The sequence below is a fragment of the Manis javanica genome, chromosome 16 (genome assembly GCF_040802235.1).
Source record: "Manis javanica isolate MJ-LG chromosome 16, MJ_LKY, whole genome shotgun sequence".
NCBI classification, from domain to species: Eukaryota; Metazoa; Chordata; class Mammalia; order Pholidota; family Manidae; genus Manis; species Manis javanica.
In genome coordinates, this window is record NC_133171.1 from 33,673,548 (window position 1) to 33,700,554 (window position 27,007).

The 27,007-nt window shown below is 38.5% G+C and overlaps 1 long non-coding RNA gene and 1 pseudogene across 1 annotated transcript in view; one reads left to right on the forward strand and one right to left on the reverse strand.

Moving 5' to 3' along the window:
* Nucleotides 1-4,491: 4,491 nt before the first annotated feature.
* LOC140846891 (uncharacterized) overlaps nt 4,492-27,007 on the reverse strand; it is a 152,163-nt gene continuing 129,647 nt past the window's right edge. Inside the window, exon 3 of the long non-coding RNA XR_012126388.1 lies at nt 4,492-4,794. This is a non-coding gene — a long non-coding RNA (uncharacterized lncRNA). The remainder of the gene's footprint in view (nt 4,795-27,007) is intronic.
* LOC118968381 (small ribosomal subunit protein uS2B-like) lies at nt 23,227-23,864 on the forward strand (annotated as a pseudogene).

Below are 27,007 nucleotides of genomic sequence, written 5' to 3' on the forward strand. Positions count from 1 at the left end.
ACCCCTATACGTATCCAAATCTAGCTTATTACTAGAATCACTTGGAGATAGTTTTAAGATTCTCCCACCAGCAGATCATTTAATCAGAATTTCTGAGGGTGGAGCTGGAGAGCTTACTCCCCACCCACCATAATTCTGATGGTCAACCATGCTTTCAACTACTATATTTTACCATTAAAATTGAAAAGTCTGTCCAAGAAGAAACTAGTGGTTACCAAAGGGAAGGGGGTGGGGAGGGTTTGGTGGGGAGGGAGGGAGAAGGGGATTAAGGGGCATTATGATTAACACACACAATGTAGGGAGGCCACAGGGAAGGCAGTACAGCACAGAGAAGACTATAGCATCTTACTTTGCTGGTGGACAGTGACTGCAATGGGGTGTGAGGGTGGACTTGATAATATGGGTGAATGTAATAACCACCATGTTGCTCATGTGAAACATTCATAAGATTGTATATCAATGATACCTTAATAAAAAAAAACTGAAAAGTCTCCACAGAACCTGTAAAGTACAAACAAGAGAATTATTAGATATAGACAATAAGAACCCTCTATAAGACTTTTGTTTATTTTTGTTGGAATATAATTGATATACAGTCTTAAATTGGTAAGTCACATTAGTGACCTAATAATTGTGCATTACTAAATGCTGTTACCATACCAAGATAGTATAATTGGTTATATCCTGTACGTGGTAAAAGACTTTTAATTTCCTTCATATTTCCAGCAATTTCCAGAATCTGAGGATTCTTGGACATTTCTCAAGTTTTACTACTGATAAATAATAAATATAAGCCTATTAATTAAGCCTTAGTTTTTGGAAAGTCAAACACATTCTCCATTTGTACAGTAGTTCATACAGTACTTTCATAACAATTTGAATTGATTTAGGGGGAAATTTTTTATCACCATTTATACAAAGGTCATAGTAAGCATTAATAGATTTTGATACAATGTTTTTTTAATGCTAAAGGCACAAACGCTGAATATAGCAAATTGGCAAAAAAAAGAAAACAGAGGTGATTCTAAGTTCAAGATAATTGAAAATCCTTCAATTATTGTGACATAATTCAAGATCCTCTTGATGTCCATGGGATATATAATGTGAATGGAATACATTCACATTTTTAATGCCTAAGCTCTACAACATAAGTCAGAGAGAATGTTATTACGAGGAAGCTTTTGAGGATGAGAAAGAGTCTTCATTGTGTCCAAGTACACTTGCTGATTTTACACAATGACACAAAAAGAGACTTAGGATAAAAACTTAACAGATTTCTGTCTTAGGAAGTTACACCTCCTGATGCTAGCCTTTTTTGTACAAATAAACTTGAATAGTTAAGAAATATCTCAGAAATTCCTAAATCATAATCTGAAGATGATTTTTAACATCAGTTGTTCCTGCAAATGACATCAGAGGGCCTTTTGGCACCTGTAATACACAGCTTCCACTATGGCTTATGCTTCAAAAGTTAGAGACAAGTACAAAATATTTAGGGACAAAAATAGAAGAGTCTGTCTCATATTTATCCCTGGATTAGGAGAAGCCATTTCTGTCTTTCCCAGTGTTAAATATATTACACCCTAAGGTTTCAAGAAAGTGCTTACAAAGGAATTCCAATCCTACAGCTATATAGAACAGTGTCTTTTTAGCAATCTAAAATCAAGGGGTAGTAATACCAAGTTTTGTTTTAGATGTTCTCTCTCTTCAAAATAACATCCTTCATTTACTTTATGCCCATTTTTCTTGAACCAGTCTTCTAATATCAGTTAAATTAGTGAATAGTAAATGTTTCAGCTGTCTGAGAGCATTTGTAGCTGTACCTTCATTAAAATAACCTTGTAGTTCACAAGTTCAGTTCAGTATTTTCTTTTATCTGTGCACGTTAGACCCATAAGAGACAGACAGCATTTCTCGTAGATGTTACTGAATGGGTTTAACACTGCACCTTGACGAATGCACATTTGAGTTAACCTGTATTTTAAACAGCTTAATTAGATCTTCATTGTTGGACTTCTCTTCCCTAAAAAGTTGTCCTTAATGGAATTCATACAGAGTAGCTGAGTCAAATGTGGTGATTTTTAACAGCCACTGAAATCATAGCTAGCTTGCTGAGGATTTAATCAGAGATCTTGACTGTGATACTCTTCTTTGCTCTATATCCGTTACCATAAAACAAAACTTGTTTTGTAAATAGTTGTTTTTGGTTATCAGCTCTATTACATTACCAAAAGTAGTGCTCTCTGAGATGGTGTCCCCCCACCACGGGGTACACAAGGCAATCCATAGGAGCTGAGAAAAAATACTAAAGTTCAATTTATTCTCATAAAAAATAAAATTAAACTTTATCAATCTTCTAGTACTTAATAAACAAATACACACATTCTTGTCCATCCATGTAGCAAATGGTCACTGTAATGAATAGGAAATGAGCTATCTTGAGGGAAAAAGAGCTGCTCCCCAATGTCAAGGGATTACAAGTGGTGCCTCACCTGTTTGGTTGCTTATAGTGTAGTGAACATAGTGGGCTTGAAGTGTGAGTATGTAGATTTACCAATTTTTTTCCAGTTTTAGCAAAAGAACTCTTGTAAACTAGACAAGTAGTATGAAAGTACTACTGTCAAGACTGCAGACTAAATGCAATAATGATGTAAATGTGGGTGAATAGTAAAACTGCAGAGCTGATAGTTCTCCTACTCCTTGTAAGAAACTTTCCTCATAAAATGAAAATAGTAATCTGGTCACCAAAAATAAGTAGAATTTATCAAAAAAGGTAATTTGAAATATGGATTTACATTTAAAGTACCTGTCTTAACTTTTCATAGTGCTATAAACTATTAAGAAATGATACTATTATTGATTGGCAAGATATTTAAAATATCCTAAGTTATTTCTTTATGCTTGGCTTACTTTGTATTTATTTCTGTGTATGTTTTTTAATACACATAATATATTAGTAAATGGTAAATGCATTTACTATACAAGCAAATATAAAAATATTTGGGGAGTACATACTAAAAATATCTTACCAACAGATGCATTGTTAGAATAGTTTATAGATCATTGACCTACAAAAATGGCAGAAAGAAGAGATAGAAAATACCAAGTAATCCACAAATAAGGTATATATATATATATATATACTTGTGTGACCAGCAGTACACACACACACACATACTGTTAGAATGTGTTTTTCTATTTTCATATTTATTCTGAATATAAGTGAGCTTCATGTTTTGGGAGGACATACATAGCAACAAATAATACTGAAGATTTGACTTAAAGAGAACTTAAAAGTTCTAAATATCTTCTTTATCTTCCCTTCTTCAAGACATTTCCTCATTGCCTATTCAGACTGAATAAGGAATTGCTCCCGAGATCTAAGAAAAGCAACAACTTGAGTTGCAACACAATTAGGTTCTCCTGTCTGTTTCTGGTTTAAGGGAAGCCATGGCTAATTTAATCCCAGATTAAAATATGCCCTGAGGAACTCAGGAAGTATTAGCAGGAAAATGTCTCTTCACTGTTTCACTGGCCACGCTTGAAATTACCTCCCAGCCCACAGTACCTGAGGTGGGGTAAAGGAGTTTTCACTAATATTAACACTTCCAAGGAACATTGAGATAATGGTTGCCATCACCTCTGAGTAAAAGAAAAAAAAGGAAAAAGATGGCATGACTAAAATACCAAACACTTTAACTCTAGAAATAGCAAAAACTCCTTGTGATTATAATGAATCTAAAAACAAGACACCTGTGAGCCACTTACCATGCAATCAAATGTCTCATCCTTTTATAGAAGTTAAAATATTCTCAGTGAGTTGACCTTTTCACTTTTCTATGAGTTTCCCAGAGGATAAATCTTTAGTAGAAATAATTTGATTGAGGATGCCTACACCAAGGGTGGCAAAAACCTAAGAGAACTCCCTTCGCATATGAAAGCTACCTTTTCTTGTCTCCTATAATTTCTAAAGGTATTCTTTTAAATGTTCCTGGGATCAGACTTTATGTGCAACATGTCAGGAGAGAGTGAATATTTATGATCAAAGTGTTCTTCTAAAATGTATCATAAAATCAGGTTTGTAGTAAATGTTCTTCAGATTGTTAGCTACCATAATTCTCTAGTCCTTTTCTTAGCTGTTTTATTAATAGTGTACAATCCTCATTACTGCTGTTACTTGTTAAATACAGCCCTATCCCACCATAAGCCAGATTCTCCTCATGCTGCCTGTTTTTTAAGACACCTATAAATAGCCTCAAAACCCATCTGTCTGAGATTCTTGAGGGCTCCCCCCCCTTGCAATAGGGGAAAGGGATTCAAAGACCCTTTCTGGACTTTTCCATTTTTTCTTTTTACATAGCAACATTCTTTTGCTTTGCATAGAGACAAAAGACATCAACATTCAGAAAGAGCAAAGGGAGAGCAGAAGAGGAATATCCAGAAACAAAAGAGAAATCCTTTCCTTCTTCCATTATTACTTCTGATGTCAGTATCACCTTAGAAAGCCCACTGCACATAATTGAGAGCAGTGGATATGTTTTGCCTTCAGGCTCTGTCGTGCACTATCGGGAGTAAATGGAGTCACCTTCTGGAAGTCTGACAATCCCAGAGGAAATCTTTCTGCTTCCTCACTGCAGCCCAGAGGGGAAGGCTCATGGCAGCTCAGCTGAGCCAGATTGCTTCACGCGATGAGGAGGGACGGCAGGAGGAGAGAGAAGCCATGCTGCAGAGTGGGCAGTGAATGATCAAAGGGAAGACAGGTAGCAGGACCTTCAGGAACTCCAGGGACACCATCTGAAGGAAAGTGACATTGATATCAACATCCAGGAAGTGAGAGAGGCAGATAAATTGCTCAGGCAAGAAAAAAAAGAGATGGAATGACCCGGTTAAAGCAGAAAGTAATTTGCTAATCACGAAATAAAGAAATAACACACAGACTCCTCTCTCCATGCACGCACACACAGCAGGTATAGCCATTATCCAGATAAAGCAGTAGACAGAAAAGGAGATCAACTCAAATGTGACGGGTACTCGAACCACAGAGGGCCTCTTCGGGACAAGAGCTCACCCCAAAGAAAAATTGGCAGCCAGTGCCACCTGCAGAGGAAAGATATATCTTCTGCAGGCACCAGCTCTCCAAAGCTGGCAGGCTGATATATTCTGCTGAATAAATCGAAAAACTTTCAAGTGGTCTGAGAAAGGTAGTCTGAAGTAGACGGCACTGCAGGGATCCAATCAAGTTAAGAATGTCAGGAGCCTGTGGCAACATCCACACCAGGAAAAAAGGCCCCCAAACGCTGAGTTAAGTGCAAATGGGAAAATGTCATGGTGGGTTTTGTTTCTTTGTGTGAGTATGTTTTGGAATTTTTTTTTTTATGGTGGTTTTATCTTGTGATTTTTTTAAAAGACCCAGAACCGCAGACTGTTCTTTTCATATATGGAGAAAGGCACAGAAAGTCCTTTCTCCTGGAACACATAGCAAGTGTGTTACTTTCTCCTTGACTTTTTCCTTCAGCCACTGGACCCCACCTGGAGCTGACTCCCCCTTCCTGCAGGGTCTGCTGAAGCCCTGCCTCCTCCATGAATCTCTCCCAAATGAACCAAGCCCTCATTGATCTTTCCTCTCTCTACTCATAATTTACTTATTGCTTGACTATTCAGTGTGGACCTTCATTAAATACTGTCTTACCTTCTAATTGCTTCTTATGGGTGAATTTCACCTCCCTAACAGAACTACAAGAGCCCTGAAATCAATTTATGTCCTTTGTAGATTATATGCCCATACAGTTGTATTCTGTTCCTCTCAGCTAGGCTGAGTACACATACTCAGTTCCCGTCTCCTGTCATCTGATTTGAGGAGTGTGAGGTTATGAGGTAAAGACCTCATGACCCATAAATATCTCCCCTCCCCTGTGTTTATTTTGTTTAAACCAAAGTATTCATTCATGTTAAGAAATTGGCCCACTTACATTACTGAACTCTTAAGGATGATTTATACATTAAGCTATTTTGAGACGATATGCAAGGTTCATCCTTGGGACTCCAAAGACCTGGGTTTGACCTGATGATGTGATTTTGGCAAGTTATTTACATCTCCATTCACTTCACTCATCTATAAAATGGGGAAATAACATTCTACTCATAACTGTGAGACAACTGAAAGAAAAAATATATGTAATAGACCACAGTAAACTCTAGTTTCATTAACAATAATGACAGTAAGCGCTGAGAGATAAACTGTGAAGGGTCTGAGGTTAACCCTACTTGCAGGCTGACAACTGAGCTTGCCACAGTTCACAGTTTGATGGATCTGGTAGAGGAAAGCAGACAATTGAATCTGAGACAGTGGACTTCGCTACTCATAACACAGCAAGCGGACTTGAGATTTCTATTTACATCAGTTCCACTCACTCCCCAAGTTCCACGAGGTTTGAGTCACAGTCCAAAGACTCTGAGCCTAGGAAACCCAAATATTTTATAATGGGCTGCAAGCAAACCTGCCTGACCTTTGCTCTGGAGGGGGACATTATCCTTGGTATATGGGCAGTAATCAGGCCGACCCTCTGCTCTGGAGGGAACCACTCTCTTCCTAGGCAGTTCACTGTATAAACATCCTTAAAAAAGCCCAGGACCAAGGCTGTTAGTGCCACTCCTTTCAATGTGTGCAGAAAACAAGCTATCCATGGACAACTACCTCCCAACAAAATTCAAATGGCTACTAACAAGGACCTTGCAATCTGTTCAATCTATAGGAAAAGACAGAAATTTAAATACTGAAGGATAGGGAAATAAGTACCATTCAAAGCAACACTGACTATAATAAATGCATACGATGAGCAAAGGAACCTGCAGCCATAAAGAAGTACGAAGCCAAGTATTTATTGACATGGAAAATCTTAATGATATATCATTTATTAAACAAAGTATACTCCCACTGGTATTTACAGGTAAGTCATTTATATGGGATGTTAGTCAACAAATAATTTTGTTCACATAAAATATTAAATTTATAACAATATTTATATATACAGGTATTCCCTGCTTTTCAAAAGTTCACCTTATGCTGTTCACTTTTATGGAAGACCTAATTAGTAGCTGTTTTCACCAACCAAGGGAAATCCAAAGAGGATTTTCCCTTTATGAAAAAAGGTGACATGAAAATAATGTTCCGTGTTTGTTTTGCAGAGAACTCTTCCAGAGGAAGCCCGTTCCCAGGGCAGTGAGGACAGCTCTGCTCCCCTGGCAACTATGCTCAGCACCAAGCCACCATCGCTTTGAACTGTGTGTGAGTGTCTGTGCTTTCTCTCAATTTATTTTGTGTATCCATTAACAAGATGCATCCTAAGGATAAGAAAAGTCTTCTAGAGGTTATTTTTTACGTCTGGAAATGCTTGTAAGTTTTCCCGTATAAATTATTGGTCATTGTTTCTTCACTTTATGCTATTTCCACTTGGGAAAGGTTTCATAGGAGCATTCTACTTTCAGATAGCGGTGTAACCTGTATTGTCCTGGAATGGTATAAAATTGATTGTGTCCTCCTTTTAAGAGCTATACATACAAAATTATCTACAAAGGACAGGGAATCCAGGTGAGATTCCTAGAGGAGGTAATGACTGAGCGGAATTTCAATTAGCTATAACAAGTAAGTAGAGGTTTCAGAAAAGACAGAGGTGAACACACACAATTTAGAACAGCATGATGTATTCATGAACTAATATAAACTCTCCATACATCTGCAAATTAGTTTGGAAAGCTGGCATACAAGATAAATGCTATAAAACAGTAAAGGTGGGGCTAATCCAACAGACATGGGTCAGATAATATTATCAGCCAGTAACATGTACTAAAAGCTCAGGAGGCCAAAAACAGACCTTACCTACTTCGGAGTTCTGCCTAGAGCAAGCCCCTCTCAAAGAGCCAGGTCCAATACTGTGAATGTACACTGCTGCTTCATTAAAAAGCCATTTGAGCTTAGAGTCTCTCCAGCCCTGAGCTATATTCATGTTTCAAACTGGTACAACAAATCTCCACTTGGATTACCCCCGGTGCATCAGACTTGACATGTCCAAAAGAGTTTACATCACCTTTCTTTCCCCACATACCTACTCCTCTAGCTCAAGAACTGGCCCTGTCATTCCCCTGTGTCCAAAACCAAAACTCAGGGGTCTTCCTCGAGTTCTTCTTCTGTTTTCCTTACCACTATTCCCCTGCCCACCCCTCACCCTCATACATAATCCAGTCAGACATATTTTCTTTCTGCTGTGTCCACAACCACTACCTTAGCTCGGCCTCTTGTCATGCTTGCAGCCGCCTCCCGCCAGGTCCCTGGGCCTCCCATCTCAATCCTCCCACTGCTCCCTTCCACACTCCCATCAGGCTTTCTCGAAAAGCCTTTAATGATTCACCTGCATGGAAAAGTTCACACTCTTCGTCGTGGATTGTGAACTCTTTCATGATCTGGCCCATTGTTCCTCTCTAGCCTTCCGCTGACTGCCACGCTTTAAACACTCCACAGTCCTGCCATTCTAAACCATGGACGTTCCTTAGAATACATCCTGTCCTTCCATTTATTTTTGTCTTCCTCTCACTCACAGGCTGCATACATCCTCTGCCCAGGATGTCCTGGCTTTCCCCCTAAGATCTACAGCCCTTTCTTTCACCATCTGAGACACTATTTATTCTCCATCTTTCGAGGCCCAGATGCAGCATCAACCCCTCAGGAAGCCTTTCTTGGGCAGTTAAGTGCCTCTTTCTGTGTAAGCAACTAGTGCCATATGCAGCTCATAGCAGATTTGTTATAAATATAGCAACTAGCACGCTGCTTTAATTATTTATTTAAATCCTCTGTGATATAAATCTTTAGTAACTTGCAAAAGCCTAGAAGGCAGGGAGGGACAATATCTTATTTGCATTTTTAGTGTTCACCACGTAATGAATTCTTTATCAATGTTGGCAAATGATTAGGTGGCTGGATAAATGGATAGATGGGTCATTTCTAGTTACTTGCCTATGTTAATCCAACTCAAACTGTTAATTTTTCTCATAGAAGAGACCTTCTGAAAGGAAACATGTTTTCTTAATCCTAGCTCATCTAAAACCTTACTCTCTTTTTTTAACACATGTATATGTTAGCATGCAGGCATACACACACACACACACACACACACACACACACATAAGAAACTGACTTACAGGGACAGTCTTGTTATAGGAAATATGCTAGGCATTCACCGAAGCCATTAATTCTAATAAATATTTAAAGGACATTTAACTAATAGCAATTTCATTTACCAAGTTTTACTATGAGCCTTTTGTATCTTACATAACATCCTATGACATAGGTTTTATTATTCCCATTTTATAGATGAGGGAACTGCCTCTTAGCACATGTAAGGACACATTGCTAGGAAAAGATCAACCTAGGATTGGAAATCATGAGTCCCTGACTGAAAGTCAACAACTTTTATCCATTGCTTAAATCAAATCATCAAAATTTATATTATGAAAAACTGTTATATAGGATGTGATTTTGTCTTTAATAATTATGTAAATAGTGTAAGTATATTCTTGGACATGTTAAAGACAGGAATTAACCAACAGCTCCACCATGAGCATAGCAGGAAAGCAGTAGCAGAACGGGTCAATATGAAAATTCATTTTCTGCCACACAGTTTACACTGCCCCATTTATAATTTGTTGTTTTTTTTAAGATGAATTTTCCAACAATAATCTGTAATTATTTTTGCAATGAATGTGAATAAGCAATGTTTCTGTTTTAGGCCATGTTCTCTAAATTGTTTTCAAACGGTCCAGAAACACTCCTAGCAGGTTAGAGAACAGAATTCTCAGTAAATATTGTCATAACTGTTTCTAGTTTTAGGAAATGATTTTTGGCTTTTTTTTCCCCCACTAAGAATGAAGAATACAAATAAATAAGAGCTTAGCTACACTGTGGAGGACCTCTTGTATAGAATTTGGTTTTCTCAGCTTTGTCTCACATAACTCCTTAGAATATTGACAGGTAGAAGAAGCTCAAAATAAGGAACACATATGCCTTATCTTTAAGGACACTGTGGTAGGCAGCCTCCAAAGTGGCCCCCAAGGATCCCTGCCTCCTGGTGTTCACACCCTTGTAAAGTTCCCCTCACCTTCAGAGGTTGAAGCGTGACCATGTGGGAACATAAGAAGTTCTAATGTATGACTTTCAAGGCTAGATCATAAAAGATATTTTGGCTCGTCTGTGTTCCTCCCCTCTCTCCCATTCCCCCCTCACCCACTGTGGGGGAAGCTCTGCTTCTAAGGCAGGAGGCTAGCCTGGCTGTCTCTCAGAAAGCCCTATGGGATGTCCCACAGGATGAAGGGCTGGGGCTTCCTGCCAAGAGCCAGTGAGGAACTGAGGCTTCCAGCAAACAGCCCCGTGAGCAGGCCGCCATGGAAGTGATCCTGCAGTCCCGGCCAGCTTCCAGACGATGGCAGCCCTTCTCGTTCCCGTGACCACAGCCACAAGAGAGACTCCGCATGAGAGTCATCCAAGCTGCTCCCGAATTCCGACTCTCAGAGTCTGTGCAAGAAAATAAATGTTTGTGGGTTCACCTGCTGAATTTTAAGGGTAATTTGTCACACGGCATTAGGTGCAGGATAAAGTCGCTATCCAGAAGTCACGACACTTCTGCTTGAATCCCATTGCCCAAGAACATAGCCTCCAACCACAATCTGATGAGTGTGAGGGTAGGAAAAGTAGTCTTTATTCTAGGTGGCCATACATCCTGTTAAAAATTAGGACTTTAATTACTAAAGAAAAAGGGCAGAGGTGGACAGATATTAGGAGATAAATGGCTTCCTGTGGGAGATTCTGACATGTGACCTCAACGAACCACCCCTCCCAGTGTTCACAGCCAGGTGAAATTCCCTCATGCGGATTCATCTCTGTGACCTGCCTTGGCCAGTGGACCATTAGACGCATGATGCAAGCAGAGGCTTAGCCACGGCCTCATCCTCTTCGCTCCAGATCATAGTAATTAGCCATTCTGTTAACTTAAATGATTGGTTTTCCCCTAAAACATTATTTCTTAGACTGTGTGGTGGTGGGGTCCATGGATTGACTTCAGGGGCCACATGAAACAGCTGACAAATCTTTTTGTCTTTAATTTCTTCTAGGTATTTTTGTGATAAAAGTCAAACATGATCTGTGATGAATATTCCATTTATAACAAGTTGTTAAAGCATTGTTCACTCCAGATAATATAGAATAGCAGTATACTCTCTATACTACACACAAGTCAGTTAATTTATACCCATCATTATTTCCTTGCTGAGATATAGAGAATAATTTTCCTTTGAATATAGACCTTAAACTGTCATTAAATTATGAACATTTGATTTGTTTTATAGAACTTAGCTGTAAAATGCCAAGGAAAATAAAGTATGATAAAATTTCTGTATTTTTAGATTTTACTTTTATAGTCAAACATAAATCAAAAACAAAAGTCTCAGAGCTTTATATGTTAAAAGATTTTTTACCAATAAAAACATGAAGCCAACAAAATTCAAAGGAGTACCTTCTGTCTGTCCTTATACTTTAGACACTGTGAATCTTTGTGGAAAAAATACTGGATTTGAAAAGGCTGCTATTTTACCAACTCTTAGATTAGCCCCAACTCAAAAGTCTTGGCTCAAAGCATTTGAAAAGAAGCCACACCTGAATGAAAAGATCTCATTGAAATCATGTATTCTATTTAGTGACTTGGAGCAGAAAAATGGTAATGGAAGCAGTGTCCTTCTTACATAATGTCCATGACTCCATGAAGCAGGTCATGAATCACAGGCAGCTACACCATTTACCTACATCGGAATGAAATCACCCAGAGCTCTTAATGCAGCAAAAATTTCAGTTTCTTCAATTAATACACTGATTTGGTGAGATTCTTTGGGATGTTGTAAAGGCTGTCTTTAAAATAGCAAAATTTTTCTTTATCAAGAAAATACCTGACTTGAAAAAAATCATGATAATCTTTCAGAGATGCTAAGTGCACTTCTTTGTTCAAGAAAGCAGATCTACATATCACCAGGACTCACGGCTTCCGGTAGCCTCATTCCCTGCTATCAAAGACTGCCAACACCCATGAAAATCATTAATATGAGCAAAAAGGGCCTCCAGCACAGAGAATTTCACTGACATTCAAGAAGATATGTGGTAAAGAGACCAACAGAACTAGATTTCAACCCCATATTTGCCACTAGTAGGGTGATCTTGAACAATTTCTCTAATCCCTCTCAATCTAGAGTTTTCTCATCTGTAAAGTAATTAGAATGCCTACCTCAATGTGTTTATATTAATGTATATAATAATATATAAGCATATCTAAGAATGTGGCTGGAACTCAGTACATTTTTTATTGCTTTAAACTGAATAAAGATCTCAAAACTTCTCTTGTTCCATCAGAGGCTCCAACTCCACATTTTCCCAGGGGGCTGAGAGCTTTTTTCCCTTGAGCCTCATCACCATTACCTTGGTGCTTCCAGGATTGGCAAAAATAAACAGTTTCTCCTAGATCCTCCTGCCAAAAGGGCTTCTTTTGTCAAGGTCAGCCTATAGCTACCAGGTGGAACCTCTCTCCCCACTCAGATCTGGGCACTATCTCCCCTCAAATCCATTGTCTTAGCTGCGCTCTCAGGGTGTGTAAGAAAGACCATCTGCTTATTAACAAGGCTGTCTTCCTTGGTGAGTAGGGCTGTTCCAACTTTACATCTGTCATTTCAATTTTTATTCAGTTAGCATCTGACATCCACTAATCTCACCATCCTTCATGCATATGTTATTGGGTTAAGATAGCATATGAAAAATACGATACTCAGTTGAACCTGTAATTTATTTAAGTGAGTGTTTTAAGGTAATTCATCATTCCATCTGTAGATTTAACAACTCACCATTTGACTATTGTCATTTTATTATTTTTAAGTAACATTCATTGAGTGTTTTCTACTTCACCACTCTCAAATATCTATTTGATTTTCACAAAAATCCTATGTGATAGACAAGCCAGATATTATTAGTCCCTTTTTTTTTTTAGACGGACAGAAATTTTAAGTCAGCTGGCTAACGTACTTGGCTAATTCATTGTCAAATAACAGATTCTCGGTCTTGTGGTTTAAAACCCATGCCTTTCCTTCTATGCTGTGCTTTCTTCTAGTGTCACTGAATGTTATCTTTTATCTCTCTGGTAATAGAAGCAGTCAAAACAAAAGCAAGCCTCTGAAATTAACATCAGGTTATGTGTATCAAGCCAAGTGATTAAAGAAAGCAAAGCTGTACCAAGAAATGTTTCCTTTAATTTGTGTTTCAGATTCTCTTACAAAAGCAAACATGTCATTACTTTGGTGAAAAGGCATAGATATTTTTATGTACATATAAATACCTATATTGAGTATATTCTCAAATGTACCTTTCAATAATAAAGGTTCTCTTTCAAAAAATTTGGGAGGACTAGTGCTCCAATGGCAAAGAACTATGTTTTGAAGCAGGGGTCAGCACAGTCCAGCTGCAGGTCAGATCTGACCCACGTCCTGCTTTGTAAGGCTTTCCGGGCTGAGAATGAAAGGAAGAGGAAAAGGGGAGTATGTGCGACAGAGGCTGTGTGTAGCCCACAAAGACTAAAATACGTACTAGCCGCCCTTGACAGAAAACGTTCGCCAACTTTTGCTTTGCAGTAAGCCCACCCAGACACCTCCAAAATTCTTTGAAAGAGTGAGAGAATCCTTACCTTCGTTAATGAAATTAGTACAAGTGAGAAGAGAAGATGGGTGCTAGTTCATACGTTGGTGCTGTGGCCCAACTACAGATATTAACAGACATCAGAAATAATTATTTAAAGGGAATGAAAAGAGCAAAGGGAGGGCAAGCGCAAAGGCGCTGATAACTTCCTTGAGGAAGACAAAGGGCCTGGGAGGGGGCCTATTACCCTGGCCCAAAGGGGCTCCCAAGTAAACAAGCTTCATGCTATGAGAAAGAAGCAAGTAAGAAAAGGGTAAGTTGACAGTAGGAGTCTTATATCCAGTATCCATCACTATAAAATTCAATAATGACCGACCCTCAAAAGGCAATTCTGAATCATCAAAGTTTAGTTAAATTATTTTCAGTATCTTTTCTTTAAGGAGTGAGAAATACATTTTATTAACATTTATACCAAATAAAATGGCTGAAATAAATAATCCTGAACTTAGTAGTTTAATTCACATACAAGAAACTAGGGTACACAGAATGACTTGATACCCAGTTGACCAATTCTTCATAATATAAAGATAGAAATAGAAGCTTAAAGCCAAATGCTAAGAGCCAATTCATTGAAAATGCCCCTTAGTACCTGTTAATGAAGAAGAGGAAATTAAAATATAAAGTAATTAGGCTACCTGTGTTAGGAGCAATAAGGCTTTCCAGTAGGCCTAATTAACTGTAATATGTTCATTCTGTTCCATTTTAGAGTTCACTGAATATACTGTTCATGGTGGCTAAAACCTGGAAGCTGGGAATATCTGTTCTTTGAATACCAGATCAAGTAGAATTAACCTATTCAAATTTAAATATAAATGTCTAATAAAAAGCATGCAATGACTAGAGTCTGTGACCGCCAGGAAAGAAAGTTTTTATTGCTCACTAATGTGCCATATCAGAACATGAACGGCTTGAACACAGGGATCACGTCTGTGGCAGCACTGCCAGTCGACTACCAGTATCCATTCCACTTTCTTCTTGCCTCTCAGGAACTTCAGTTTAGTTTGGGGAAACTGTACCTAACTAAAAATATCCAGCCTTCCAGCTAAGAATGGCCTGTGACCGTACCACCCATGTTACTTGGGAGCAAGGGAAACTGATGAAAATATTAAGTTCATGCATTAAACTGTCTAAACATATTTGGGCTTGTTGTCTCTTCACAGAAGGAACCTAGGAGATGGGGCAAGTTGAACAGGCACCTGCAGTGCTCACTGCTGCTTAGGGTCTACTTGACCACTTGACCCTAAACAGGAGGTGTTTAGATAATCCAGTTGAGATTCCTCTTTTTAGCCCAAGAGGAAGACGTTGAAAGAATCAAGAGCCTACCATTCAAGTGCCTTTCACTGTCTTCCATGAGATGCAGTTATCCCAAAGCAGCAGTCCTCAATCTTTTGGGATCTGTCACCCTCCTGAATTCTGCAGTTTTGGCAGCATACATGAGAAGATTAAATACCAAAGTCATCATCATCAAAGTCATTAACAACATGGAACTCACAACTAGAATACAACTACATCTCAGTTCCCTTAAAACTTCCCTAGTTGTGGTTTCATTTATTCCTTTAGAGTCTTTCTACAAGACTTTCTGTGTGGCTCTTTATCTGATTAGAGTGTCTCCTGCCCTGATCTTGTCCTCTTCTATCCTCATGGTGCAAAACATCTCACATGCTCCAGTCAGTGTATGTTCTTTCTTTAACGCCAGTTCTATCCTGATTACACTTGTACCATGCAACCCATTCCCTCTACATTACATCACAGAGTTCTGAGTGGCAGTATTCAGTCGTTGCAAAGACAAAAAAGGTGATACTTTGATAAAAATGTTGTGTCACGTAGTTTGGTGTAGGAATATGGTATTCCTCTGTGCCCAAGTCACCAGCTGTGAGAACCACTGTCCTGGGGGGCTCCGGGCTACATACACATCAGTATTTACCAAACACTCACTGTGTGCAGAGAGTGACATTTGGGGCATGGTGGAGAATGACAACAGATGTTTTAAATGGTGCCTGCCATCAAAGACATAATATACTGTGGAAAACTATGGGAAATATTCAAAGAATACATCTATAAATAATATCATTACAAGAACTAATTAATGCAGTGGTATAAATCTCAGTCCACAAACCAGGTGCACAGAAAACATTGCATTTCTTTATTATATTTAAATAAATTAAATCCATTTCCCATCCTACTGAAGTGTCCCTACCTTTAGCATACACAGAGGTCATGGGGTTATAGCATCAAGGGAGGGTGGAACTCCCTTATGCCCGCTGCCCCTGCCATCCTGGGTCACCCATCTTCACTAATCACTGCTTAAATCTGGCCAAGATCATCCCTACATTGGGACATTGGAGTCTAAGGCAAGACTGGGAGTTGCAAGTCTCCTTATCTGAACCATGCAGGCAGAGTTTGTTCCTATGGAGGAGTGCCAGGGAACACACCTGCTGTGACCAACCAAGCTCCCACCCCTTCCTCCTTAGAATGACAAGAGAGATTCTCTCTCTCTCTCTCTCACCTTCTCTCTTTCCTTTCTCTGTACTTGTCATTTTTCTTGGATACCTACCATCATCTCAATTACAATAATTATACAGTTTTAATATACAATGCAACAAAAGCTAACAACATACCAAATTATGTGTCAGGCACTGTTCTAGTGCTTTATTATATTTACTCTTTAAATCCTTATACAACTTTCTATGATAACACTTTTATTGTCACCATTTCACAGTTGAGGAAATTAAGGCATGGAGAGGTGACTTTGTCCAAGGTCAAGTAACTGGTCAAACTATCTGATTGCCAAGTATTAATCCTTTACACAGGAAAGAGGAGCCACTGACCTCAAGAAGTTCCTGTTTGCAACATACCCCTGGGTGTTTCACAGTTTTGTGAACAATTCTTCATAGAATGTGAACCATAGATAAAGGTAAGACATGAATATATTCTCATTCCCCCCCCCTTTTTAAAACAATAAATTAAAGTCAGCCATGTTTTAAATACCATTCTAAAAAACTTACATAGTTGGAGTTTTCTTAAGATAGTTTTTTAACTTTGGGTTTAGATTTGAATAATGTTATCAAGCATAAAAGGTTAAACTCAGTTGTTCAGAAACAGGGAATAATCAACTGCCTGAGTTTATTACTCAGTTTTATCTGGATGCCGGACAGCTGGACAGCTATCCTGTGGCGATGAGTCCTAGCAATATCAGTTTGTGGTTTTATAGGAAGCAGAATCAAGAATGTTTAGACCACACATCCTCAACCCTGACCCCAAGGTTTTTCATATCCACCATCCAAGGAAATTTCAAACAACACTCAAGTGAAAAGCAATCTCCTGGACTCCCAGAAAGTACTCTCACGAGGGCTCCTGCCCTTATGGAATAGAGGAAAACTGAAAATAATGATCTCTTCCCACCCCCCAATCCCAGCCCCCACCTCCCTCTCTCTCTGTCTATTTTCAAGGACTTTCAAAAGTTAAGGCCAATTCAGTTTGGCCATTTGGCGTTTGTTCCCTTCCAAATGAACACTGAAAAATCCAGACTTATTTTTCTCTTGACAATTCATCCAACATGATCAAATGTGAAAATGATACAAATTTCTTGCGTTGTATTTTTCTTATTACTGATAGTAACTATTATGAAGCAGCCTCCATTGTTAAAGGAGAAGTACAAAGTCTGATGGGAATTTCAAGAAGAAAATACAACAATTGATTTACTCTGTCAAAGCCTGTCATGCAACAGCTGAGCCCTGGCACCTCCACCAACAAACAACAAACATGCCAAAGGCAGCAAGATGCTTTAGGGAGATAAAGCCACTTCCTTCGTGCCAAAGCACCTCCTTGAACAGATGAAGAGAGGGCATACATACTGCGTGAAGAAGGGGGATGCTGAGAAGGCAGTAGAGACAGTGCAACACGGGGCAGTTACTGAGAATGTCAGTCCCCCTCCAAACCTCTGAGACAGGGCGGCCGCAATGTCTTTTGACACTGCCACATGGAACCAAATCATCTTTCTCATTAGGCTCTTTAAATGTCACCTGGCCACGCTGAGAAATTTTCAGCAAAACACAGAATTTCAGTGTTCCACAAAAACTGGTGAAGTAAAAAGCTAAACAAAGACAATGTTAAAATTATGCTGAAATCTAACCTGCCATTGGCGCATTACCCTTCAGTGCTGTCACAAATTACGGTAGTTCCATCTGAAAACTTTAAGTGCAAATTATAGAGTGGTTTGGCAGATTCTCCCTTCTGTCATTGGTGAAAGAATCTTCATGTTCTAAAGCTAACCATGTCTACAACTAAGCTCTGAATGTCATCTTTTAAACTCAAATCAAGAATTGATGGCTGGCTTCTCTGTTCTCATATGTAGGGAAGCCGGAATATGTTTCAATCCATTTCTAATCTATTATAAAGCATCCAGAGAGTCTCCTAGAAAAGATACTCAGCATTTTGTGAACTTCTTAAACCACAGAAAGTTACTTATCGCAAAGGCCCCAACTCTACCTCTACCAATTGACCCCTTTATCTGGCTATTTGAGATAAGGGAGCAGAGAATAGAGGAAAAAATTAAGACCTGAAATAAAAATAAGGTTGAGGTGATTGCATCCTGTGACAGTGGAAAGCAAGGTAATACTAATTGTTTAACAATTACCAATGCTGTCCCCCTTAAGAAATGTACCATATAAAGGAGAAATAATTTCCACCTTGATTGAGATGATTATGAACCCCAGAAGCAAGAACCACTAGGGCACAACTTAATACTAGGGTGCTCTATAAACACATTCCAGGCCCTTGTTATTAAGGCTTCTGTGATTTTATATTGCTAAAGACAGCAGTTCTCAATTTGTGGTCCGTGAAGCTACTAGGAGTCCTTGGGATCCTTTCAGGGGGAACATTAAGTCAAAACTATTTTCCAAATAATAAGCAGCAGCTATTTGCCTTTTCACTGGATTTGATCTTGTACTTATAGTACAAAAGCAACTGTGAATTAGTAAGTAAAACTACCGGCTCTGTGGCCTGAATCAGTCATGGCTTACTTCATACCGAGTAGGGTAGGGGGACACTGTTTTACTTAAGAGTGGCCTTGGTGAATCAGTAGAAAGTATTTATTTTATTAACTCTCAATGCCTAAGTTCACTTTTTAATATTTCATGTGACAAAATATACATAAAGCCCTTCTGTTCTATACCAAAGTACAGTGGTTGTCTCAAGGAAAAGCATTATGTGATTCCTTGAGTTGTGAGGTGACCTAGCTGGCCAGACATTTCAATCAGTAGAGAATAGTAAGCCACTCACTCACTCATTCAATTACTATTTCTCTAATTCAGTACTCTTCGTGGTCTAGATTAGATATCATCACCATCAGCTCTCTTTCAAAGCTGAATGATAATATAGGCAAGTTTTCAATGATTTCTTTTTATAACAGTTTTGTTGACATAATTTACGTTTTCTACAATTCACAAAATTTTAAGTATGCAACTCAAAGCTTTTTAATATATTCACTAATTGGGCAACATCACCATTAATCAATTGTACAACATTTTTATCATTCCAAGGAGAAATCCCAGCCATCCTCAGCAGTCACTCACTCCCCATTTCTTCCCAAATTCATCAGGTCTCAGCAATTACTAATCTACTTTTTATCTCTAGAGATTTGTCTATTCTGGACATTTTGTATGAATCATACAATACACAGTCTATTGTAACTGGCTTATTTCATAGAGCACTTTTTTTGAAGTATGGTTGATATGTATCTACTGCTTTCAGATGTACAACATAGAGAATTGACAGGTATCTACATTATTAAATGCTCATTCCAACAAGTGTAGTTACTATCTGTCAACATAGAAAGATACTGCAATATTGTTGATTATTTTCTCTATGCTATACTTTCATCCCCGTGGCTAATTTATATTACATTTGAGACTTTTTACCTCTTATTCCCTTCATCTGTTTCACACACACTCCCAAACCCCCTCACCATGGCAACCACTAGTCTCTGTCTCTATGATTCTATTCTATTTTCTATTTCACCTCCTTGGTTAGGTTTATTCCTAGGTATTTTATTCTCTTTTACAATGCAATTGTAAATGGCATTGTTTTCTTGATTTCTCTCTATGCTAGTTTGTTATTAGTATATAGAAATACAACAGATTTCTGTATATTGATTTTGTATCCTGCAACTTTGCTGAATCCATTTGTTCTAATAGTTTTTTGGTGGAGTCTTTAGGGTCTTTATATATAGTACCGTGTCATCTGCAAATAGTGACAGTTTTACTTCCTTCTTATCAATTTGGATGTCTTTCATCTCTTTTTATTCTCTGATTGCTATGACTAGGCCTTCAGCATTGAATAAAATGGTGAGAGACAGCATCCTTGTCTTGTTCATTATCGAGAGGAAAAGCTTTCACCTTTTCACAATTGAGTATGATGTCAGATGTGGGTTTGTCATATATGGCCTTTATTATGTTAAGGTATGCTCCCTCTATATGCACTTTGTTGAGAATTTTTCTCATGAATGGGTGAACAGATGTTGCATTTTGTGTTTTCAGCATACCGAGATGATCATATCATTTTTATCCTGCCTTTTGTTGATGTGGTGTATCACATTAGTTGATTTGCAAATATTGAACCATCCTTTCATCCCTGGAATAAACCCCACTTGCTCATGATCCTTTCAATGTATTTTTTAAATTTGGTTTGCTATTATTTTGTTGAGGATTTTTACAGCTATGTCCATCAGGGATACTGGTCTGTAACTTTCTTTTTTGTAGTGTCTTTGTCTGGTTTTGGTAGTAGGGTAATTCTGGTCTTGGACTGAGTTTGGAAATATTCCTTCCTCTTTTAGATTTTGGCATACTCTAAGAAAGGTAGGTATTAGCTCTTCTTTAAATATTTGATAGGATTCATTCATGAAGCCATCTGGTCCTGAACTTTCTTTGTGGGGGTGGGGGAGTTTCTTATTACCAGTTCAATTTTGTTACTGGTAATTAGTCTGTTAACATTTTCTATTTCTTCCTGGGTCAGTCTTGGAAGATTGTACATTTCTAGGAATTTGTCTATTTCTTCTAGGTTGTCCAACTTATTGGCATATAATTTTTCATACAGTTCTCTTGTTCTTTGAATTTCTGTAGCACCTGCTGTAACCTCTCCTTTTCCACTTCAGTGTTGTTTGCGTCCTCCACCTTTTCTTCTTGGTAAGTCTGGCTGAGGGTTTGTCGATTTTGTTTTCTCACAGCACCAGCTCTTGGTTTCACTGAAGCTTTCTATTGTTTTCGTAATCTCTATTTCATTTATTTCTGCTCCATCTTCTACTTAACTTTGGGCTTTCTTTCTTCTTAGTTTTCTAGTTCCTTTCATTTTAAGTTTATATTGTTTATTTGAGATTGTTCTTGTCTCTTGAAGCAAGCCTGTCTTGTTTTGAACTTCCCTCTTATAACTACTTTTGCTGTATCCCACATACTTTGCACCATTGTATTTCTGTTTTCATTTGTCTGTGTATTGTTTTATTTCCTCTTTGAACTGTCCATTGATCCATTGATTAGTTAGAAGAAATTCAATGTGACTGTAAATTATGTAGTATGCAGAGTAAAATAAGGTGAAAAATGACTAGACATAGATGCTTTGCTAAAATGACTCACAGAACTCAGCATATAATCCCATTCACAGCTATAATTTATTATGATTTAAAAAAAAAAGAAAAGTCAATCAAGGGAAAAGGCATATAGGGCAAATCTGGAAGAAAACTGGTGCAAGCCTTCAAGGGTCCTTTCCCAGCAGAGTAACATAGGATATGCTTAATTCACCTAGCAATGAGTAGACAAGGACCACTAACAGGGCAGTAACACAATTAGATCTGTATTCCTAAATGAACACTTACTTCTATCAAAAGAACAGATTGGAGGGAAGCAAATTAGAACCTTGAAACCAGACCATAGGTTATAGGCAAAGAGAGTCAAGATGTTACAATGGCCCAGACTATAGTGGCAGTAATGGGCCAGAAGGGAATGAGAGGAAATCAAGAAACTCTTAGAGAGCAGTATCAATAGGACTTGGTGATCGATTGCATGTGGAGGACACAAATTGGGAGGAATCGGAAGAATCGTTCTATTCAGGTAGTGGGTGGATGACTTCATTTACTAGGACAAAGCCACAGGGAATACGCCAAATTATGGTCTACAAGTCAGTGAACAAAGAAGGGACATTTGCCATGTGGTCATGAAATGAAGGCACTGGGCTAGAGCTGTGAGTATAAAACTAAGTACAGTGAATGTGATGTACCCAGAATAATGATCCCTCCAAACATGTCTACATCCTTTTCCTAAACCTGCAAATATCTTACCTTATATGATGTGAAGAAAAGAGTTAACATAGCAGTCCTAAACTGCTGTTCTTGAAAAGGCCTGCTTGCAAAACTGGCCCTTGGCCTAGCACCTAAGAATTCAGATTTTAGAAGGTCCCCACCTTTAACTTATTAGAGAGACTCACTGTGCCTCAAATGTTTGTGCAAACAATACAGTTTGTTCTGAATATCTGCTTTCCTTGTGGGAATCTAGAATGACCAGCTCCAGTAAAAACCCTGGTCAGTGAATCTCTAATGAGCTTCTCTGATTAAGGACATTTTACATGTGTTGCCACAACTCATTGCTAGGTGAATTAAGCATATCCTACATTACTCTGCTGGGGAAGGACCCTTGAAGGCTTGCACCTGTTTTCTTCCAGATTTGCCCTATATGCCTTTTCCCATGATTGACTTTTCTTTTTTATTTTATCATAATAAATTATAACTGTGAATGGGACTATATGCTGAGTTCTGTGAGTCATTTTAGCAAAGCATCTAAGTGTGTCTTAGGGATTGCCAACACACATAGCAAAAGGGAGTTTGTAGATGTGAATAAAAGTCTCGAGATGGGGAGATTTTCTTGGGTTATTTACATGGCTCCATTATAACTGAAGCAGAGGTCACAGTGATGTGAGTGCTGATTGTTGATGGAGGAATGGGCAATGGGTGTAGGAATGCCAGTGGGTTCTAGAAACAAGATAAGTTAAGGAAATGGACCCTTCCTAAAAACTAAAAAAGGATTTCTGCCAACACTTTAACTTTAGCCCACTGAAACTCACTGTGGACTTCTGACCTCCAGCACTGTAAGATACTAAATTTGTACTGTTTTAAGCCAATGAATTTGTAGTGATTTGTTATAGCAGTACTAGTAAAGTAATATAGATGCCTTCAATGACCCTGAAATTTTGTGGATGAGACAAATACATGAGCATGTAATACTTCCTAAAGATTTCAGTTACAAACTTTTAACTATTGTGTGCCCTCCAGTTTACCAAAACTGTTCTCTTTCCTAAGGATAATGACAATATGTATGAGTTATCACAAAGTAAAGCCTTTCCAAGCTACCCAGAGAGGAATCCATACAGTATTTCCCTGGGTTCCCATCGTAAGTTAAAGGGAAAGTTTCACAATGCCCAGAGCCCTTGATGTCCTTCAAATGAAGGAGGATGTCCTCAAATCCCTTGCAATAAGATCCCACTTAGAAGGCACCAACCTTGACTTCCATCTACAAGAGTAAAAGTGACGGCATCCGCACTGTGAATCTGAAGAGAGTTCGAGGCTGCTGCTGGCAGCTCATGACACTTGCCATTTGAGACCCAGCTCTCCAGGAATATGGGCCAGCAAGCTGTGCTGAAGTTCCCTGGGGCCAGTGGAACCATTCCGATCACCAGAGGCTTTACTCCCACTAACTTCACTAACCAGATCCAGGTAGACTTCTGGGAGCTGAGACCTCAGCAGGTCTGATGTGATGGATATGGGCCCAGAAAGTTCTGCATATGCGGGGCACCATCTCCTGTGAGCACCCATGGGAGGCACTGCCAAAAAGGCTGTGACCGAGGAGGAAGTTCAGAGTGAATGGATTGTTCCAGCTCCCAAATTTGCTGCTCCTCAGCCAGAGGTCACAGACTGGTCCGTAGGCATGCGGGTGCCCTCTCGGCCTGTTCTGCAGTTCCCTGCTGAAGACTGTCTGCAGCTACCACTGCTCAGGCCGCTGAATGAGTAGGAACAACCACGATGGACCTAAGCTGTTCTTGCTCACACTCTTAAACAGAAAATGGAACAAAGTTGAGAGAAAGTAAAGTTTCTTAAAATAAAAAAGTAAAGTTTCAAGTGACAGCTTGTTATAGATTAAGAAAGGGAGAATAAAACTGGCTTACTGGACATATTTTCTCTTAGCATACATAATAACACTGTGCAATACATAAGGTTAAATGACAAGTCATGGGCCAAAAACATTGCACAGGCCTTAATGCCTGCATTAAACATTTTCGGGGTTGGGAAAAAACCCTAGCTGGCATTTCATCAGGTTAGAAAACTCTGGTAGATATAAAGTAGAAGGTAACATGATATTAATTATTGTGAGACAGAATTTATTGATGAACTGGTCAATAATACATATAAAATAAAGTTTGTACTACCAAGAAAACAGGTATCTGCTTGATGGAAAAGTTAGATAATACATTCACCTTTAATTTCACAGTCTGTGATTCTTCATAAAACTTTTTAAAAATCAATTACATCTTATCAATGTTGGGTCTAAGCAAAACTAAGTGATTTATGTACAAATACCCTCACACGTGGAGTAATTTTTGATTGAATAACTTAATCTTTATTAAATATGAACTCAGATTATATTGGGAAGCAATTTACATTTATGACTTTGTCCATGCTTTTTAATGCACCTCGACTTCCCATTTAAAAATATACACCCTTTAAATAAATAGAAGACAAAATATATTGCTTTTATTTCAGAACTAAATAAACATAGTAGTTTAATACAATGATTCAGATGTGTCCATGAAATTTAGGTGATAATATATTTAATCCACCTTTTCAAAATATGAGCTTTCAGTGGTGCTGTGCTGCAATGAAAAATTCTAGTTCCCAGAAGTTGGCTTCATTTATTCATTTTACAAACACTCATTCAGTATTCACTATTACATCAAAGACACAGATGACTAAAGAACAGTCTCTGATCTCAAGAAGTTCACAGCCTAATGATGGAAACAGACACACAGATAGATCATTATAAAAATGGGATAGAAAAATACAGTAATAAAAGTATGTAATAGACAGGCATCTGACCCACCCTCAGGAAAACAGGAAACATCCTGGAGTCGGAGATGCTTGCTACCTTCATGCTTGATGCGTACTCCGTAAGTGAGCAGTAATTACATAGACTCCACCAGATGATTTGGTTCAGTAAGGACAGGGAATAAAATCACCTAGTGTGTGCAGCCAGCTGCTGAGGGTGGATCATTTCTCTGACAGCTACAGTTCTCAGTTTGATTTCAATAATAGCTGAAGTGTCATAACATAGTGTACACTTGGTTGGGGGAAAGATATATAAAACTCATTTTTGTTTTAATAGTATCATTTTTGATAGGTCCCCCTGTACCACCTGATCCTCCATAAATGGTTAATGTTTAGAATAAGTTTAACACTTTCCCCAATTTTTATTGCTGTTTTTTTATTATATCCTGAGTAGTTTTATATTTAAATGTTTAGTCAAAAAGAATCTAAATCTTCTTTTGCTATGCTCTTAACAATCTTAGATTAAACAGTGCAAAAGAGAAATCCCTTGGAAATAGTATTAAATCCAAGAAAAATCTGGGAAAACACCCACATGCAGCCAAACACACCAATAGCATTCTCCCCCTGCTCTCATGTCTTCTGAGCTGTAAATTAGTTCAAGTATATCTGAAAAATCCACTCTGATTGCTAGGAATCCACAGTCAGATTGCTAGGAAGGTACTCCTGGAGCAGACAGACCACAGCAGTAATAAGCTAACCCACTCATCACCCTAGAATACCTAGAATGTAAAGGAAAACCCAAAGCTTCACATAACTGGACTCAATAATCCTACCATGAAAATGCTGATAATGGGTCTTACAACCAGTTTATGAATGAATATGTAATAGAATAAGTAGAATTAACTGTATGTCATTTGTATTTCTAATAAACAATGAAGGAAAAATAGGAAATCATATCTTCATTAAAGTGTAAAGTAGGATATTAAGAACAATGTAGAGATAGAATCTAAAGCAATTAGTTTTGTAAAATCTCAGAATGTGTTCCATTCCTTGGACCCATCTGCTGAAAATAGGTGAGGCATACTGGACTATATTTTTCAGATACAACTCCTCTATCAGAATATATTTAAGAAAGAAAAGCCTAAAGATATGAAAAAAATGAATTATTTCTTTGCACTAAGATGTAACTCTCAGCTAAATGTAAACTCAGCAAGTCAAATCTTATATTTCAAAAGTGAATTTATGTCAATTAAATATATCAGCTGTTAAATATAATCCAGTCTTTTGGTAAAGCTAAAATAAACTAAGGATCACATAGAGACAACAGCCTTACGTACGGAAGTGTGACAAATTCAATTTTGCTTATTCAGCAGCCACCCAAAGAAAAAAGACAATCATCTATTCTGTGATCGTCTAAAAATTCTTGAGAATACAAAATACCATGTGAGAAGTGTTATAAGAGAAATATGAACAAAGAACGGAGAGATGTGGAGACAGCTTCATGGAAAAAGGATCTTCACAGAAGGATGTAAGCCTTCAAAGTTGAAGTTCACCAAGAAAAGATGGAGAGGAAGGAAATACTGGGCCCAGGAGTCAGCAGAGGCCCTGAGGTGTGGCAAGACACGGGGGCATGTGGGGAATTCTGCCAGTGCATGAGGGCAGGAGGGAGAGGGGTGGGAGAGGCTGGAGTTGTCAGGAGCCCATCAGGGCTGATTATGGACTGTGCTGAAAGAAAGGAGAGCCAGGTGCTGCAAAACGTGAGTAAAAAGACCACTCTAGAGCCATGCAGTGACCTGAAGCATGGACACAATCAAAGAGACTGCTACACCTGTGCTGGTTAGAGTGGCTGCGGGCCTGTACCAAGACACTGGAAAGGGAGAGAAGGCAAGGGCCTGAGAGACACATCAGAGGCAGAGAAACAGTCATTGGCAACTGAGTAGGTGTGTTGAGGATGACAAACTTGGCTAATATGGCTGGGATGATACTGTTTAATAGAGAAAGGGAACAGAAGAGCAGGTTCACTGGGAAAGATAATGATTTCGGTGTTCTTCTACATTGGGTATGCAGTGCCAACACGACTTCCAAGCAGAGATGCTCAGTGTAGATTTGGGGCTGGGGCTATAGAGGAGAGGAACTGAGCCTTCCCAAGGAAGGAG